At 53.0% G+C, this 12,825-nt stretch overlaps 1 long non-coding RNA gene across 2 annotated transcripts in view; it reads right to left on the bottom strand.

The window, feature by feature from the left end:
- Window positions 1–10,961, bottom strand: part of LOC110350879 (uncharacterized) — a 36,720-nt gene extending 25,759 nt beyond the window's left edge. The window contains exons 1-3 of one of the 2 annotated variants that reach the window (XR_002397808.2): window positions 5,038–10,961; window positions 2,864–3,132; window positions 442–573 (exon numbers count right to left, since the gene is read on the bottom strand). This is a non-coding gene — a long non-coding RNA (uncharacterized LOC110350879). The remainder of the gene's footprint in view (window positions 1–441; window positions 574–2,863; window positions 3,133–5,037) is intronic. The other variant, XR_002397809.2, reaches the window with a different exon arrangement.
- Between the last annotated feature and the right edge of the window lie 1,864 nt (window positions 10,962–12,825).

The following is a 12,825-nucleotide window of genomic DNA, read 5'->3' as shown; positions in this document are numbered from 1 at the left end:
AGGAGGGGAGGCCCCAAGTCTCGGAGGAGGGACAAGGACAAGTGTCTGCCAGGAGGACGCGTTTCCAGATCTCTCACGCTCAGGCTAGCAATGCCCAGCCTCGTCTCTTGCTGACAGCCCTGAGGGGGCTGAGAGGGCAGCGAAGGCTTCAGGCTGCGGGTGGGCACTGACCCGCGGGCTAATCCTGCCCGGCTTTGTTCAGCCCGCAACGCCTGCTCCACAACTCCTCTTCTGAAACAGCCCTTTGATGCGGCCCCATTCGGGTCCAGTGACATGAAAGAGATACTGATGCGGACTATCAAAGGCCAGCGGGAGGTAACATCATCCCTTCCGCCCACTTCCCATCCTCCCGCAAGGAAGGGCTCCCTGGCTAAGGAGTGCATCTTTTCCTACTAATTTCACATCAGATATTAATCTGAGAGGGGGAACATAAATTAATACCTTAAGCTTGTAGGTCACATGCAGGTCACCATCGTCGCCATGGAGATGGGGAAGAAGCTGACCTCCCTGGCCCAGGGCAGCTGAGTCCTAACAACTGCTAGGGATTCCACAATCCCCAAATTGTTGGGAATTCTGTATGAGAAGAAAACACAACACCTATCCTATAGGGCACCGGTTACCGATCCCTCTTTTGCAGATTGCTATGCAGGCTAGTTATTTTCCACCCTGGACAGTCTCAATGTGCAATGTGCAACAGGGCTCCAGGTGGAGCTCAGTGATTAAAGCGCTTGCCTAGCAGGCATGAGGCCCTGGGTTCCATCCCAGCACCACAAATAATAAAGAATAATAATAATAGAAAGATCAAATAAGAAAATAAAATGTCCAACACTAAGGGCATCAAACAAACCTGTGTGTTCACAGTGGAATAGCATACGAACGTTCCAAACTGTGCCTAACGAATATTCCACACTGGCCAAAGGATTTGCCATGTGCCACTCAAGAAAAAGGTTTGACAGCAAAACAGTAGCGCAGGATGACTTCCGTTTTGCAAAAACAGAGCTGGGCATGCACATTGGTGCAGACACGGATGAGGGTGCGGACAGAGGCTTTGAGCTGCTACTGCCAGTCCTCGAAGGGCAGTGGGGCCATGCACAGCTGTCTTTTATTCTTTCTACGCCTTTATATATTTTATCATTTTCCACAAAGTGCATTACAGTATTTCCTTAAGTGATAGAATGTTGGGCTCTGGCCAGTACATAGTAAGGAAACTCTGCGCATGTCTGTAGATAGAGCACAGCCAACCCAAAGGCATCATTTGGCATTGCTTTTCTAAGCACTGAGCCAGTTGTACACCGAATCTCCCTGCCCTGCCCACTAGGCCTGCTGCTTCCCTCTCCTCTGGCACCAGCACCCAGGCACGCGATCTCACAGTCGTGGGAAGGCGGTGACCACCGTTGCCCTGCCCGACCTCTATGTACTGTTGCCCTTGGCATTTGGGCAGCGAGAGTTTCCGGCCTGCAGGGAAGGAAGGGAGGGAGGGTGAGAGGCCCCCTGAGCCCAGGGCCTCTGTGTAGCTGCAAGGGGCCCAGGAGAGAGAAGCTGAGGACTCAGAGTGATCTGCGTTCATGAAAAGAGGAGCCCGAGGATGGGGCCTGCTCTGGGGAAGATGAGACTCATCATTTAAAGGCACAGGACAGAAAAGAAAACATTCACTGAAGACCCTGAAAGTTAAAATGCTACTGGAATTTCTCACCCTTTACAGACACGTCCTTAAACTGCACACGCACACACACTGTGCAGTGCACACACACTATGCTGCTATGCATGCACACGTGTGCTTGTGTGTGTGCGTGTCTTCTCACAGATGCCCTCGCGCTTCCATGGTAGTGGAACAGCTGCCGGCCGGCGGACAGGTTTCCTGGGGTCTGCCAGTACCTGTGTGCCTGCCTGCAGAGGGAAGGCAAGCTGCAAGGAGCACTCTTCTCACCAAGTTAGACCAAAATTGTCCTCAGGCCCTTGGGACGAAGCAGCCTGGGCCCGGTGTGGTGCCACGCCTGGGGCAGGAGAGAACAGCAGGCTGAGCACAGAGGGCTAAGCAACAAGGACCCCAAGCTGGCTGGCTGCTCTTTGCCTTGAGCCTCAGAGGAGCACTGCTTTCCCAAGCCTGACCGACCTGCCCCAGCCCGGACCCTGCCTCCGTTCACACCCAGGCCCTGGCCCCAGTCACCCAAGCTCTGCTCCTCCGCCTGCAGCCCAGCACTTCCACCCCCTTCTGCTGCCCCCTGGTGGGTGGGAGCCCAGGCCAGGCCTGGCCTGGGCTCCCACCCCCGAGTGTGGAGTGGCTGTCCCCTACCTGTCACCAGCACTTGGTAAATAGAACTGACCCCACCCCTACCCCAACGCTAACCCTAGTATCATGGTCAGCTGAGTTCGGTAGAAAAACTATGGGCAGCCAGACGGGACTAGGCCCTCGAGGGTCAGTGCAGAAGACGAGAACACATTGTAACTGTGGCGGGAGGTGCATCTGGGGAAGGCCAGGCCGCAAGACAGAGACAGAATGACCTGAGCAGGCCAAGTGCCTCCCCAAGACTGTGCATAGCTGGTATCACCTGGCCTGTAAAGCCCAGGTCCACGTCAGGCTCCGAGGTGGGCCACAGGCCTCCCGACCCAACCCCTCCTCAAAAGGCCCCCGTTCTTTCCATGGACCCTTGCTGCGTGACCTGCTTCCCCTGTGGGTCAATGTTCCCTAAGCGGCTACACTGGTGACCTTGCCGGGCGATCGTAGCTCTGACCCACACTGTACTGCTCTGGTGAGTTTGCTCTATGAAACTTCCTTTGAGAAGTGGGCTCCTTGGCAACCCGCTTTGGGGTCCCCTCCTGTCCGTCGGGAGCTCTCCCTCCATCAACTTTTCCCAGCTTTCACCTGCGCGGTTCCTCAGAGCTCATTGTTGGATTCTGGGCGCACCCCGGGCACATGTGACCTCTGGCGACCGGGAGTCCTGTTACCCCGCATCACTAACCAAGCAGGCAGCACACTCAGCAGACAAGCAGCACCCAGGCTGCGTTCTCCCTCGCTGTGTCCACTGGGCTGAAGAGAAGAAAACAGAGTCTCAGGGCAGTAGAAGCAGGCTCTGGTCCTTGCCACTTCTCTCACCAACAGCTGAGCTGCAAACTGGGCTCTGTGAAACACTCCTGCAAGAGGCAAAGAGAGGACAAGGAGAGAGACACGTCCTTCCTGGGACACCTTTAAAGAAAATCCCCACGACAAAATGCAGGACCCATGTAACTCAGAATGCAGCTAAACAGCAAGTGATTTCTGCTACAAGTTCCTCCCCAGTGGTGCGCGGGATGAACTTATACTAAGATCGCTTGTTGTTAATCTGGAAATTCAGCTGGGCCTGGGCGTCTGGTTTGGGGAGGTCGTATGTCGTTGTTGTGCTGTGTTTTGAAGTTTGTTCCTGATTCTGGGCCCTCTCTCCACGTGCCGGGGAAGAGCGGGTCCCCCTACTGGCAGACATGCCACACGTGACCCCTCAGTCCCCCAGGCCTCCTGCTCGTGCTCCTGCACAGTGGGCTGTCACAGGGAGACTGCTAAGTGGCTCGGGGGTGGCCAGTGGGCAGTGGTGGGGCCAGGATGGAAAGGCCCCGGGTCGACTCCAGAGCTGGACACTGACAGAACTGCATGTGTCATGGGCACGGACGGACGCGCTCCTCACTGCGGGGACAGGACTGGCTTGGCCAGCTCAGCCCTTGCCACAGCCCCCAAATGCCAGCTGCAGAGGCCGAAGCTACAGAGCCTCCTCTTCACTGTGACAAAGCAGAGCAGGGCATCTCTCCTCCCACTTTGTGCAGGAGGAGGCTCCAGCCACATGGGAGCCTGTGCTGGGAACAGTTGTGGCCTCGGCCGTCTCCAACAGGCCCCTCCCTGAGGCGACAAGTGACAAGGTCTGCTTCGTCCCACCTGTCCAGAATCTGCACCCCCACCACCTTCCTGTCCTCTCCTTTCCAACAGCCCTGCTCCCCCGCTTCCTGCCTTCTGGCCCCACCTCGCTGCCCTTGCAGCATGGGCTCCCCTCAAAGCCTGGCTGTGGCTGACCTGCAAGGCAGAGCTTCCGCCACCAGAGCAGGGCTGGGGACAGAAAACCCCGATGGAGAGAGGCCCAGCTCCACTCCGGCTGCACAGCTGGCTTCCCTCTCTCCCCTGCCACTCCCACCCCTCCCCTGGAGGGCACTGGTCCACAGCCAGGCGGCTCCAGGGAGCTGAGAGGTCAATGTGGAGACCTCGAAGGTGAGAAGCAACGTCCCAGGTCAGAGCGCCCCGAGGTGTGCAGGGATGTGAGGCTCAGCATTTGGATCCGCTGTGACCCGGAGACGCTGAGCAGCCTCTCATGCCCCATCCCTGAACCACGTTTACTCTGGCTGAGTTCCACCCGAGCTGTTTGAAGTTTGGAAAACTGCGTTTGAAGGAGCTTATAAAAGAGACGTTTCGTTTGGAGGCAGGAGAGATTAGACAATGGATAAGAACTTCAAGGAAAAGAGAGAGACGAAGATAAATTTCAGCCAAGTGACTGCTCTGGTCACGACCTGCCTGAGACAGGAGATCTGGAGAAGAAAAAGCCCGGGGACAGAGAGGCCGGCGCTGGGGAGACGGGGTCCCGCGCGGCTGCTGGCGCTCATCGGGACCAAAGGCTCGGTGGGACGGACGGAGTGTCCCGTTCAGATGGCCGCGTTCGGGGGGAGTGGGCACCAAGGGAAGAGGATGCTGCGGGCCACTGATTTAAATCCGGGAAAAACAGGAATCGGGGTGGGTTTCAACTTCATACTTTTACATACGAAAGCATGCACTTCGGAGACAGAGTGGATCGGGCAACAGAACCTAGAGAATGTGGGTAGAGAAGAAGAGGGAGGAGTGAGCTAGAAAACGAAGCCGTCGCTGCAGGAGACACCCTTGAAGGGGTCAGGGAGACCCGGCCCTGGGACTGCGTGGTCCTGGGAGTGGACCCCAGCACCCAAGCGAAGTGCAAGGAGCAGGTCTGGGCCTGGAACCAAGGTGTGGCGGAGCCCTGATGTCCTGCAAGGTCCCTGCCTGAGTGGTACCTCGGGCAATTCCCCAGCCCCAAGGTGACGCAGCAGGGCTGAGTTTGGTGAGTCTCCACACAGCGTTGAAGGGTGGCCCAAAGGTGTCTCCGCTCGCCGTGAACTGCAACCTAACTTGCTGTGTAAACAGACTGTAACCTACCCCGGTAGCCAGTACCTGGGTCTCAGCCAATCACAAGCCACCAACTGTTCAAACCACATTCAAACGTGACACAGGGAGCTGTGACCAATTGGCCATCTGCTGCTTACTTCCTTTTGTGCAGTCAGCTCTGTTTCATTGCCCAGGGGTGAGGTGCAGAAGTCTGAACACTTTGGGCCTGGACTGCAGCCTGCTATGAGAAGTGCAATTAAAGCCAATTAAGAGCTGCAAATCGAGACTGGTTATGATTTCCCCTAAGCAGGCGCTCCCTAGGCCCCCCAAGCAGGCAGACAGCCTCTGCTGTTCCCGCTGAGGAGTAAGGGAAACCTTGGGCCCACGGGACAGATGAGGCATGGGCAGCTGGTCGGTGCTGCAGATGGCAGTGGGGTCCCCAGTCCCCTCCCTCCACCACTGCCCCCCAGGGAGTGACCCCACCCCCATGTCCCGGGCTCGGGACCCCTGTCCTGGGCCCTGAGGCGACAGGGCTCCTGTTGAGTGACACTGAACAACAGGGGAGCTCCCGTCCCCTGGGCAATCCAGCGCACTAGGGGGCGCCAGGCTCCAGGGCCCAGCTCCCAGCCCAAGCCCGCGTCTTCTTTTCCCGGCTGTGATCACAGCACACTGCACAACAAGCTCCTCTCATCTGTAAGAGGGTGCGGAGGGGCAGTGGCGGTGGTGTAGGACTTTCCTCTCAGGACAGTGCGGATGGTGCTCTCTCGGCAAGAGGAAGAGCAGAGCGCATCACCGGGGAGCTTCCAAACACTCGGGAGATGGGAGGCTGAGAGGCCCGAAGGACAGGGCGAGGGTCAGAGATGCATTTGGTCAAACCAACCACGTGCAGAGCCAGTGCTCCTGCAGCCCAGAGGCTTCTGCGAGGGTTAGGCACTGCTTCAGACACCGGAGCAGTGACCTTGGCCTGGGAACAGCTGACCTCCGGCCACACGGGGATGCAGTGAGGACGTGAAAGGCTGCTGGTGCCCTCAGCTTGTGCTTTCTTCACACAAGGACACCTCCCGACCCACCCCTGGATTAGTGGGTCCGCCATTGCTTGCTCTTTAAGTTGGATTCACTCGCTCCTTCCTTCCTTTCTTCAGCTAGACCTACAGGTGAGGTGACCAGGAAAACAGGGATCTTCTCAAAAATCAACCAGATTATCACACCACGGTGCTCTGCACACAGTTTAAGCATCCCCTGCCCTTCCGGGGAACTTTCACATACAAAACAGCCCATGAACCTGCAGCGGTGGGAGCAATTAAGTGTTCCTGAACGGCTTTCTCGTTGCATGGTCACCTGTCACCACGGCGCAGGTGACATTTATTGAGGTTGGAGGAGGCCAGGGTCCACTTCTCATCCCTGCACTGGCGAGGCTTGAAGGGCAGGAGCTGAAGGGCATGGGAGTTACTAGAGCAGCCGTTTCTCTTCAGATTCAGTGACTTCCACCAATAAGCCACTCGGGGAAGGCCTCGTGCAGAGGCGTGGGTGGCTGAGTCACAGGCTAACTTTCATCACGAGAAGACAAAATGTCCTTGATGCTGGAATTTCTTCAGGACAAATGCTCCCCGATGTGGGAAGGCTGTGAAACAGGGCAGGACCAGGTCCTGCACATGAAAACTCCCGCCCAGCTCCTCAGGCCAGAGGACCCTTGTGTCAGAAAGCACACAGGCCCCGCCAGACTCCTGCTCAAAGTGCTCTTCGGTGGGGTGGATGCGGGGCGTCCACCAGTCCCATGAACCCAACTAACTGCACGGTGGCTCTCCCCCAGCATGAGGAGCTGCTTCCTCTGCTAGTATATTCCGTAACGTATTATTAAGTTGTATTCTTTTCAAGTTTTTTCAGGTTTTTGTTTTCTTCGGCCCACGTTTGCAGGACGTAAGGATCGCGCTCAGTGTGGAGAGCTGGTGCAGGTGCATGACGGGCCTGCGTTCGTCTCTCACCCCCTCCCATCTGCTCTCTCCCAGCTCTTGGTCCATTCCCTTTTGCAAAAGATCTGTCTCTCTGCTTCCTATTTTCTCTCTTTAATTTTGCTCTCTAATTTTTATGCTTTGGGTTTCTCATATAAACCATGTGATATTTCCGCTTGTGTGTTTGATTTATTGCACTTAACTCTAGGGTCTCGGTCTGGGGATTTAGCTCAGTGGCACAGCGCTTGCCTTACAAGCACAAGGTCCTGAGTTTGATCCCCGGCCCAAAAAAACACTCTAGAGTCCCAAAGTGCATCCATTTTTCTACAAATGACTCAAGTTTGTCCTTCTTTATAGCAGAGTAGTGCTCCATTGTGTGAAAATACCACATTTTCTTTCATCTGCTGATGGACATATAAGATTCCTAAGAGGGGAATAGCTGTGTCAAATGGGATTTCTAGCTTTTGTTCTTCGAGGAATCTCCACGCTGATTCCCACAGTGGCTGTACTGGTTTGCATTCCCACCGCCAAGGTAGGAGGCTCCTTTCTCCCCGCAGCCTCTCTGGCATTTGCCATTACTTGATTTCCTGGTGCTGGCCATTCTTTCTGGAGTGAGTTGTCACTCCTAATTGAGGTAAAATACACATAGAGACTTCAAGTTCGCAGTGCTGAGCCGAGAAGCATGTCCACCTTGTTGAGCAGCCGTTACCCCAAAACCTTCCCACCTTGCAAGATGAGGTCTGTGCCCGAGACACAGCAGCCCTGTCTTGCCCTGCTCTACCCCCGCTCCTCTTCCTGCCGTCTGCTCCTGTGAATCTGAGCACCCAGGGCCCCCTCGGGGTGGAATCGCAAGGTGAGCCCTGCGTGTGGCCCCCTCCACTCCAGGGCATCTGTGCAGCTGCACTACGGGCCAAGTGCCCTCCTCCCCTGCTGATGCTGCCCCGCGTGTGGAGAGACAGCGAGCTCATAAATTCACAGTCTGTTTATGCCACACTCTCTGTGTCCATCCATGTGCCAGCGGACTCCGGGGTTGCTTCTACGTTTTGACTATTGCAAACGATTCTGCTGTGAACGGGGGTGAAACCATTTCTTCAGGACCTGCTTTTGATATAGACTCAGAAGTGCCTTTCTTCCCTAGTGATCTTTTATAATGGCTAGAAAATTAATAACCAGGGACATGATTTCTTCTTCTTCAAAAAAGCACGCAATGACCATTAGTGGTGGGTGTGGTGTGTGCACGTGCAGAAGTGGGTGCCAGTGTTATATGTGGACCTCTATGGGTTGAACTAATGTTCACCTATTCTCCACCCTTCGTCTGCAGCACTGGCTACAATTCAGTGAAAGAGAAATCCTTTCCTTTCTAAATTTCGCCTCCTGTAGCAAGAACATTTTAATTTAAATCAATCAATGAAGTTAGAATTATACATTCAATACTGTGTTCACCTTTTTTATCATTTTTTTAATTTTTTTATTTTTTGTATATCCTTTTATTGATACATTTTAGGTGTACAATATAATGACATTCATCATTGGAAATTTGGTTTGAAATCCACTTGGTCTGCAAAGAGGATGGCTACTCCTGCTTTTTGGGGGGTTCCCCTTGCATGGAGTATTGTTTTCCACCCTTTAACTTTCAGTCTATGAGTTTCTTTTTGAATTAAGTGTGTTTCTTGTATGCAGCATGTTGTTGGATCTTGCTTCTTGACCCATTCTGCCAGTCTATTTCTTTTGATTGGTGAGTTGAGACCATTAACATTGATGGTTATAACTGCTACATATTGACTTATCCTTGTCATGACTTTTTCTTTTTGTTGGATTCTCCCCCTTTGAATTTAATTTCTTGTTGTGCCCAGTGGATTCATTCTGCTGGGCTTCCTGGGGTTGTGATCCTCATTGCCTTTTCCTAGGATTTTGTCTAAAAATTTTTGGAGTGCTGGTTTGGTATTCAGTTCCTAAGGTCCTCTTTGTCATGAAAGTATCTTATTTCACCATTAATTTTGAAAGATAGTTTTGCAGGGTACATCAATCTGGGTTGGAGGCTGTTTCCCTTTAGGGCTTGAAACACATCACTCCAAGATCTTCTTGCCTTGAGGGTTTGCATTGAGAAGTCTGCTGTGATTCTGATGGGCTTTCCTTTGTATGTGATTTGTTTCTTTTCTCTAACTGCTTGTAGAATCTTGTTCTTCTGTTGGGTTTCTGGAATCTTAACTATTATATGCCTATGTGTAGATTTTTTTTTTGATCAAGGCTAGTTGGAGTCCTATATGCCCCGTTTATCTGTATGTCAAATTCTTTTCCCCTGCTTGGGAAGTTTTCTGCCATCACTTCTGTGAAGAGTTTTTTATGTCATCTGCACTCTCTCCTGTTTCTTCATTGACTACAGTCAGTCTTATGTTATTTTTCTTTGCATCATCTAGCAGCTGCTGGATTGATTTCTCGTGGTCCCTTAAAATTTTAAAGAATTTTTTCTTTTCCTGGTCACTAATTGCAATCTTATATCTGAAATTCTGTCTTCACATTGGCTCATTCTCCTGCATAGACTTTCAATGGAGTTTTTAATGTCCTGGAAATCTGAATCTGTTTTATGGATTCCATTTGTTTCCTATGTTGGCTTTCCATCATGTTCCTCAGCTCCTCTATTTTTTATCTGTGTCTTCTCTAGATTTATTAATCATGTCTTGCACTATGGGCACAATCTTTGCTGTTATGTGAGAAATTATTTCTGATTTCATTTTTTTCAGATCTTCTTTTGTTGCCAGTTCAGGGAGTCCAGGTGGTTGAGAGCATCTCATTTCCCTTTGGGGTTGCTGTAGGTGATCTGACAGTCTGGTTCTGAGGCTTGTTTACCTGTCTTCTCATTTTGATGGGGGGGGGGTGTTCCTGGCACCTGCGCGGCTCACCTCCTTTGTGCTAGGAGCCGCAGCATGCCTACCTGGAGGCCTCCTCCTGGCTGGGAGCTGTGGCATGCTGACCTGGAAGTCTCCTCTGGGCTGAGAGCCGTGGCTCGCTGACCCAGAGGCCTCCTTTCATTCACTTTCTGCATTTATGCTCTCTACAGTTTTTTTAAATTGTGATTAAAAACATTTGCCCTCTTAGCCATTTTAAGTGTGTGGCTCAGCGGGTTAAGTATACACACATTGTTGTGCAATAGATTCCACAACTTCACATCTCCAAGACTGAAACTCCATCCCCGTTAAACAGTGCCCCACTCCCCTCTCGGCGACCACCCTTCCACTCTCTCTACCTGTGAAGTTGACCTCTTAGGCGTCCTCACAGAAGGGGAGTGACTTCTTAAATTAAACATTTAACTTAATACCTAGTCCTGGAGAGAAGTATGCATTGACCGTCCTTCACTGTGTGCAAGTGCGCACACACACACACATGCACACACATGCACTCACACACTCACACACACACATTGCTTTGGCAAATTTGTTACGGATCTCTCCTTTGCTAGTGATTAAGAGTGCTTTCCCTGAAGGAAAACTACTTTCTTTTAGTCAAATATTTGACAAGCAATTAAAAGCCTTATGACAGGGCTGGGGATTTAGCTCAGTGGTTCCACTGCCTGCCTCACAAGTGCAAGGTCCCGAGTTCAATCCCGATACCAAAAAAAGCCTTATGACAGAGGGCTAACTACTTCAGACAATGAAGGGAAGCAATTTTAGGATACAGCTGCTAGTGTTTCCAACTTCTTTGGCAGAGGGTTCATCCTGGTCAGAGCTGGCCTAGGTGCCTGTGTGCCATGTGTGTGAGGAGACCTGCTGCTCCCTCCCTGCCTGGGACTTCCTCAGGGTTCTGCCAGGGGCTGCTCAGCAGGTGGACACAGCCCCAGAGTCCCCTGAGTGAAACCAGGAGCTGCCCTGGCACGTTCCCCTCCTCCACCCCAGCCCATGCGCCTCCTGTCCCCTCCTCTGGGTCCCCTCCCACTCCCTGCTCCCCTTCTTCATCTTACCCATTTCACAGGTGCCTCCACAGGCATCTGCCTTGTCATGGCAGGACGGGCACACACAGTGCTGAAGGGATGTGAACGTCTGCCTGCACCCTTCTCCCTTCTCTCTTTCTCGTCCCCTGCTCCTTCCCTACTGCTGTTGCTGGATGCCCTGTACTGGTCCAAGCTAGCATTTGGGGATCTCTGCTCACCAATGAGCCCCTCAGCCCTCGGTCACCCATGTCTACCGAAGGCCTGGTGACACCGGTCAGGCCTGGAAAGTTAAAAAGGAAGAACGTGAGCAGCTCCAGTTACACCCTGATGACTTTTGTGACTGTCATTTCTTCCTCTGGGATTGGGTTATCTGAGCATGCACTGTGGTGAGAGGATCTCTACCAAGACTCGGGAAACTGGCATCAGGTTGAAGGTTTTGGTTTACTTGACCGTCCAGTCCCAAGCTCACCTGTTTCCTGGAGGCTGGCGGAAGACCAAGGCTCCAACCAGAAGCAAAGGGCTGCAGGACTCACTACACAACAAGCAGGATTGCCACCGTGCCCCGTCACCCTTGGCCTCCACAGAAGCCACACAGCGGGCTCTGACTGTACCACACAGGAAGTGGGTTTGCTCTGCCACTGTGGAGCACTGAGTTGGGGAATTGCCTGCTTTTATACCAGATCCTAAGAAAGTCGGCTCCCTGGTCGGTGGGGAAGGTGACAGCAGCTCTTTTCTCAGTGGTGCCAGCCGCATGGCCTATCCTTAGAGTGGCTTGGAGCGGCCCTGGCCCACGCTTGAGGCTGAGTAGGCCTCTCTCCCAATACAGCTCCCAGCTGCATCCCCGCCGTGAACCCGTGGGAAACTGTCAACCGTCACATGACTTTCTGGCTGCTTGGTGTTCTTATCAGTGAAAAGATGATCTGGGTTGCCCAACCCCAACTGAAAATCTGAAATCCAAATGCCCCGAAGTCTAAAACTGTTAGTCCAACACTGACACCACACATGGAAAATCTCCCCTCTGCCCACATGTGATGAGTCACAGTCAGGACACAGATGCTCAAAGTGTCCATTGGGCTGTGCGTGCAGGGAGGGGATTCCATGTCTAGACTTGGGTCCTGCGCCCAGTGTTCCTCATCATGAACGTGTGAGTATTCCAAAATCGGTAAACTCTAAACTCTGAAACACTCCTGATCCCAGGCATTTCAGGCAAAGGGGGACACCCAACCTACAGAAATGAGTTCCCTTTGTCTCACAGGGACAGAGAACCCATGGCAGAGGCGGCGGGAGGAGGTGACAAAGGGCCTGGCCTGCTAGGGGCCGATGCAATCCACAGGAAATCCACAGGCAGCTCCGAGTTGCTCCAGAGCCACACAGCCAGGGAGTCTGTTAACAGGTTGCAGACACAGGCTCCATGAGGCCAGCCCAGCTGTGCGCACACTGAAGCTCGCAGTCCTGCTGGGTTCCTTATTCTTCCTACAGGGACTGCACTGGGTGCCTCCCGGGCTGACACTGGACACTGAGTCTTCCCTGGACCCCTGTGCCCTTCCTGCCCTGCTTCTCCTGCGTCCTTGCATCTCAGAGCTCAGCTCTCCACCTGCACAGCCATAGTCCCAGCATGTCTAAACGCCTGCGCACAGAAGCACCTGGATAAGCATCTGTTTACGTTCTGTGTGAGTTGATGCAAACATTTTCCCAGTGCCGATTACTTCGGCTTCTTAAAGCCTAACCTCGCTGAGTCCCTTCGGGAGCTTCCCAAACGTCCCCTGCACTTGCAACTCAGAGAGACTGGCAGGTGCAGTCTCCGTAAGAGCGAAAGGGGGGTG

Source organism: Heterocephalus glaber, unplaced genomic scaffold (assembly GCF_053883595.1).
Source record: "Heterocephalus glaber isolate CG9 unplaced genomic scaffold, H.glaber_assembly_v1.0 deba00000331, whole genome shotgun sequence".
Taxonomy (NCBI): Eukaryota; Metazoa; Chordata; class Mammalia; order Rodentia; family Bathyergidae; genus Heterocephalus; species Heterocephalus glaber.
The sequence above is the reverse complement of the archived record's forward strand: the minus strand, read 5'-3'. Positions and strand labels throughout refer to the sequence as shown.